Source organism: Sinocyclocheilus grahami, unplaced genomic scaffold (genome assembly GCF_001515645.1).
Source record: "Sinocyclocheilus grahami isolate Dianchi unplaced genomic scaffold, SAMN03320097.WGS_v1.1 scaffold2540.1, whole genome shotgun sequence".
Lineage (NCBI taxonomy): Eukaryota > Metazoa > Chordata > Actinopteri > Cypriniformes > Cyprinidae > Sinocyclocheilus > Sinocyclocheilus grahami.
Window position 1 is genome coordinate 6,683 of NW_015507719.1, and position 6,746 is coordinate 13,428.

Below are 6,746 nucleotides of genomic sequence, written 5' to 3' on the forward strand. Positions count from 1 at the left end.
CCAGTGCCACCGCCCGACATTGCTGAAACAGGCCATCCAACTGGCGGAGGACCAGATGGTGGCATGCCCCGGGGTCGGCAAACCACTGCCATCTGTCACTCTCTCTCCCTTCCCCTGTGTTTTCTCCCTCCAAACCGGTCCCTTTTCCCAGGTCCAGAGGGAATCTCCCCCCACGAGCCCCACCCCGGTGGAGGAGTGGTCCAGGGACGGAACCAATAGCTGCCCCGAGGGTGCTGCCCAGGGGGGGCGGGGTCGACCAGCATTGCAGTTAGCCCGCACCTCAGATATCCATTAATTTTGGGAACAGATTGGCCAGATTTTAGTGTATTATTGGCGCATTTATGTGTGGATGTCTCTTGGGGGAAAGGAGAGCGGGGAAGGGGGGCGGTCGCACAGGTAGGAGAAGCTGAGCCGGGACCAATGGGAACTGAGACAGGGGAACAGAGCGCTGTTGAGAGGAGAAACCTCACAGAGTGTGAAGATTTTCCCCTGGAACAGTCTCAGGATGGAACGCTCAAAAATGCTTTTGAACAGGTCCGTTCCATCGACGGGCAGCTTCTCCAACCGACTCGACCACTCTCCTATCCTTATTTTGCTATTTTAAAAGACAGGTTGTATTGAGTGACCCAAGACAATCAGTCAAAACAAGATACAACTCCGTTGTTAGTACCAAAAATCCGTCGGGAAATGCTTTTCCAGGCGGCTCACTGTAATCCGATGGCCGGACATTTGGGTCAAGCAGCAACACTTAATCGTCTAATGACCCAATTTTTCTGGCCGGGCATTCATGAGAACGTGCGCAGGTGGTGCGCGTCTTGTCGTGAATGTCAGCTGGTGAACCCACCAGCCACCCCAAAAACACCATTGTGCCCTTTCCCTCTTTTGCAGGTCCCCTTCGAAAGAATTGGCATGGACCTCATCGGGCCATTAGAACGATCTGCACGTGGGCATCGCTTTGCATTAGTCCTAGTGGATTATGCAACACGATACCCAGAGGCAGTGGTGCTCCGCAGCATTTCCGCGAAAAGTGTAGCGGATGCACTGTTTCATCTAATCTCCCGGGTGGGAATCCCAAAAGAGATTCTCACCGATCAAGGCACGGCGTTTATGTCACAGACTCTCCGCGAACTTTATGAACTATTGGGCATTAAATCGATTCGTACCAGCGTTTATCACCCACAAACAGACGGTCTGGTCGAACGATTTAATCGCACATTAAAAATCATGATTCGGAAGTTCGTTTACGAAGACGCCAAAAATTGGGACAAATGGCTGGAACCCCTCTTGTTTGCCGTGCGTGAGGTCCCCCAAGCCTCCACGGGGTTTTCCCCCTTCGAGCTTCTCTACAGACGTCAGTCCCATGGGGTGTTGGATGTTCTAAGAGAAATTTGGGAGGATGGACAGTAAAAATGAAATTCAATATGTACTGGACCTGAGAACAAAACTCCACACTTTGGGGCGGCTCTCTATGGAGAATTTGTTACAGGCTGAGGGCAGACAAAGCCGGTTGTATAACAGGGGAACCAGATTACGTGAATTTGCACTGGGAGAGAAAGTACTTGTATTGCTCCCAACTTCTAGTTCCAAATTACTCGCCAAGTGGCAAGGACCCTTTGAGGTCACACGACGAGTTGGAGATCTCAATTATGAGGTAGTATGATCAGACAGGAGCGGGGCACATCAAATTGACCATCTCAATCTCCTTAAAAAGTGGAGCGAGGCAGAGTCAGTAATGTTGGCGATGGCGGTGAGTGGAGAGGAAGATCTCGGGCCAGAAGTGAACACTAAAAATCTATCTCTCGCTCTGGCCCCAGGAGGAGATCACCTCTCGCCCTCACAACTAACTGATGTGGCCAAGTTGCAAGCAGAATTTGCAGATGTGTTCTCGCCCCTGCCTGGTCGCACAAACCTCATTCAGCACCACATTGAGATTGAGCCGGGCGTGGTAGTGCGCAGCCGGCTGTATCGTTTGCCTGAACACAAAAAAAGTAGTTCAGACTGAATTAGAGGCGATGCTAGATATGTAAGTAATAGAGGAATCCAACAGTGATTGGGCGAGCCCGATAGTTTTAGTGCCTAAAACGGACGGTTCGGTCCGATTCTGTGTGGATTATCGCAAGGTGAAAGCTGTGTCGAAATTCGACGCGTGTCCAATGCCGCGGGTTGACAAATTGCTTGATCGTCTGGGATCTGTTCGATTTTACTCGACACTGGATTTAACAAAAGGATATTGGCAGATCCCCTTATCACCTATATCCAAAGAAAAGACCGCTTTCACAATGCCGTTTGGATTACACCAATTTGTTACTCTTCCTTTTGGGTTGTTCGGGGCTCCGGCCACCTTTCAGCGGCTCATGGACCGGATACTCCGACCGCAGACTGCATATGCCGCTGCCTATTTAGATGACATTATCATCTATAGTAACGACTGGCAGCGTCATATGCAGGATCTGCGGGCTGTCCTGAGATCGCTGAGAGGGGCTGGACTAACGGCCAACCCGAAAAAGTGTGCGGTTGGGCGTGTGGAGGTCAGGTATCTGGGCTTTGTTTCCTTCTGTTGTTATGTGCGTGTCTCCTGCTCTCCTCTGGCACCTCCCCCTCTCCTCTCTGGCAGGTGGCCTGATTGCTCCCCCAGCTGTACCTGCTTACCAACGCGGAGGGAGGCAGCATAAAAGCAGAGCACAACTCTCAACCAGGGAGAATCCTTCTCCAGAGCATGATCTGTGTCCTGCCCGGTCCAGTTTGTCGAAACTGTGATGCATCTGTTGGGGACCTGCATGATTGTTAACATTTTAACTCTTTGGTTTAAAATGCTGATGCTCTAGTTGCTTGTTCTCTGGTGAATTCCGTAGTCCTGCTAGATGTAAGCTAAGAGTCTGGTGGCTCTGTTGTGACAGAGGGCCATAAACCATTATTTTCCCTAAATCTGTTATTCATCTGATTGTTTGTTTTTGTTGCAAGCTATGATTGGGAATTGTAGGGAGGCGGGCGCCATTTCATTTTCATAAACCCCAGTTTCCTCCTGTTTTGTGGCTAGACAGGGGGGGAGGATACATTCTGTTGTTTAATTCTGTTGTTGATTTTCTTTTTCTTTGAGAGATTTAGTAAGGACTTAAACTCCCTAGTTAGACTGAACTTTTGTTTGTTGTTTTGGCCTGGTCCCCTCCTGAAGCCTCTGTTCCCCTCCTAATTTATACTTCCTGTTCAAAAGAAACCTGGCTAGTGTAACCCCTCTTAAATGATTGCTGTGATGAATATTATTATATACATCATTGTTTGAATTCAATATAATGACCATTCATATGAATGAAAATCTACATAGATTGATAAAAAATATTTATATTTGTGTTTTTGGATTAAACTAAGAAATGAGAAGCAACGAATCGGAGCGTTAGGATGTTGGCTCCGCCCACTTGCCTGTGTTTAGTGTGTGCAGGCTAGTAGACTGATACAGAGCGACAGAGAAACCTGATCTGACGAGAGAGTGTAAAAATAGAAAAATATGATCTTTAATTCATTCAAGCTTCATATTAACTGATCAAAACAGCCCGTAAACACAAGATATTAGATGATTCAGCGTGGTTGTGTTACTCCTGCACCACAAAACTTGAAAACTTGCATGTTTGATTGGGTCAGGCCGCATGTTCTGTGCGTGTCTCTGCAGTTTGCTGACGCCATTTTGATTTTTCGATTTTTCGTGAAAAACAAACAGATGAGAATGGACAGGCCAGGTTTTTTTTTCCCTTGTGAGGATGAACTTTCATGTGGATTTCCATAATTGATGGCGAGCCTCCCACCTTGACTGAAAGGATCACGGACCTGGAATAAAGGACAGTTTTTCATTATAATTTTCTTTTATCAAGTAAGAGAATTTTGCTTCCAGTGACTGATACTATTTTTCTCCTTGGGAACTAAACATTTGAGAGACACCAGTTCCAGTTAAAGGAAAAGACTGATCAGATCTGTTATTCAGATTGACATCTGACTTTGAAAGACTAATTTGCATACCAGTTGCATACTGCAGTTACCCGTTGGTTATCACTAACTGTGGTCATTTAATTTGATTGATTGTGAAGGTGATTTATTGTGTAATGTATAGTTAATTAGCGGGTGCACCCAAGGGTACGGTTATTGTGTTTTCTGTGTTTTATTGTTGTTTTATGTTTTGAAAAAAGTACTTACTGAAGAAAAAAAGAAACAAACCCTAAACTATTTACAGTAAAATTTAAATTGTGGTTAACCTACCGATTGCCTCTGATATTTACTCAGCACCACCGCCGCCTCCCATCACGTGCCTTGTTCTTCTGAGGTTAATCGCCTGGTCCATCAGAGAGAGAACTACCCTGTTACAGAGGTGTTACATTGCGGCGAGCCAGCCAGGAGGTGGCGCTGTTGTTGAGTATTAATAGTCACAATTAAAAAAAAAAAAACTATGGATATAATTGAGGCAGAGGGCATTAAAGTTCTGAATTCTGTGATAGTTAGTGGCTTGACTAACACAGAGTGTGATGAGGAATTAATTGACATCCTGAAAAAGTATGGTTCTTTTGCCAGAACGCTTTTCATCAGTGACAAAAAGTCAGAGTTTTACCAGAGCACTATAATTGAATATAACAGTGGTCAAGCCTTGCAATCTCTAGAACCACAGCTGCCTTATACTCACCAACTATCCAGTGATCCAGGCATCAATTACCAAGTGAAGGCATTGTCTAGCGTCTTTATGCATCAATTGGGCAGTAGTGTCACTAAATCCTACCTAGAAGGATTGAAAGAAATTGCTAAATTGAGTGGAACCAATTTCGAAGCAGTTTTGAGCCAGATGCTATCTCAAATGAGTACCGAACTCACATCAGTGTCCTCTGATCTTGAGGCTGGAGATGACGATCCAGATGAGCAGCCACCCCAAGCGCTTCCTGGCGAGAATGTTGGCGCAGCAGCTGTTAAGCCAAGTCAGGTAGATGAATCGCTGTCACAGCACACACCTATCAAATCAAATGCTCGACCTCTCTATACTTCTCAGCAGGTGTTCAATCACCCTGAAGTCCAGAAACTCATCGTTGAACATGTTGTGAGGAGTGGTGAATTGGCTGCTCAAGGGCCTGTACAATCACGGCTCAGGGTATTCTCCGGTAAATGTCCTAGACCTGGAAGTGAAGTTGATTATGATACTTGGCGCTCCAGTGTTGAGCTTATCTTGAAGGACCCTGGCTTATCTGATTTGCATGTGTCCAGGAAGATAGTGGACAGTCTTTTGCCACCCGCAGTAGATGTTATAAATCATCTAAGCCCTGAAGCTCCATCCTCAGCTTACCTTCAGTTGCTGGATTCGGCTTTTGGTGTTGTAGAGGACGGCGATGAACTCCTCGCAAGATTTATGAATACTCTGCAAGACGCTGGTGAGAAACCATCCGCTTACCTTTATAGATTGCAGACAGCTTTGAGGATGACTATCAAAAGAGGTGGCATTTCTCCAGAAGAGGCAGACAGACATCTTCTCAAGCAGTTTTGTTGGGTGCTGGGATAATGATTTGATTACTGAACTGCAGCTTGAGCAAAAGCGCAACCGTCCTCCTTCCTTTGCACAGCTTCTGTTAATGCTACGTACAGAAGAAGACAAACATACAGCGAAAGTCAATCGTATGAAGCAACATCTTGGGTCTTCTAAGCAGAGAGCTCTGATGCATTCTCAAAGAACGTGGGTCTCTGCTGAATTGGAGCAAAAAGAAGCTTCAAACATGGCTTCACTTGCAACTGAAACGCAGGAGCTCAAGAAACAGATAGCTAAGCTCCAAAGTCAACTAGCCAATCTTACGACCAAACCTAAGATCCAGAAGAAATCCCCACTGCCAGAAGTAGTACAAAAACAGGACAAGAAGGCGGCGGGAACGGCTGGTACTGAGAGTGTGACTCCAGTTAATAAAAAAATCAACAGGCAGACCAAGACCATGGTACTGTTTTACCTGTGGTGAGGACGGCCACGTTGCATCTTCCTGCACTTCTGAGCCTAACCCTGCACTTGTGACCACAAAGCGAAAACTCCTAAGGGAAAAGCAGCTTCTGTGGGACTCTCAGAACCCCAGCCTCAACCCTGATTTAAACTAAAGTCAGCCCTTGTTGTGGGACAGACGAGGGCTGAGTCAGAATCAAACTGTCCCACTGCAAAACAAGTCTCAAACAAATGTACATCTTCTAGAAAGTCAAGCTCTAGTCTGCCAAAGGGCTTAGTTGGTGCAAGATGCATTGCAGAAATCAGCATAGCAGGTGAAAAATGTCATTGTTTATTGGACACTGGGTCACAAGTTACAACAGTACCCAAGTCCTTTTATGAGCAGCATCTCTCAGTGTACCCTATAAACTCCATCAATGACATCTTGGAAGTAGAAGGAGCCAATGGTCTTTCAGTTCCATACGAGGGTTACATAAAAGTAGACATTACGTTTCCTGAGGAGTTCCTGGGAGTGAGTGTTCAGGTGCCTACCATAGCTTTTGTAGTCCCTGATGTGAAACCCCACAATCAGTCTATGGTTTTAATAGGCACAAACACATTGGATGTTCTCTATGAGCAGAATTTAAAATCAAATTCCCCAACTTACCAACCATCTTTATTTGGTTACAGAGTGGTTCTGAGCACACTGGAGACAAGGCGGAAACAAAACACGAGTGGTGTTCTTGGCTATGTACGATTGAATGGCAAAGTACCTGAGGTCATGGCTGCAGGACAGACTGTAGTTGTGGAAGGTTCCGTC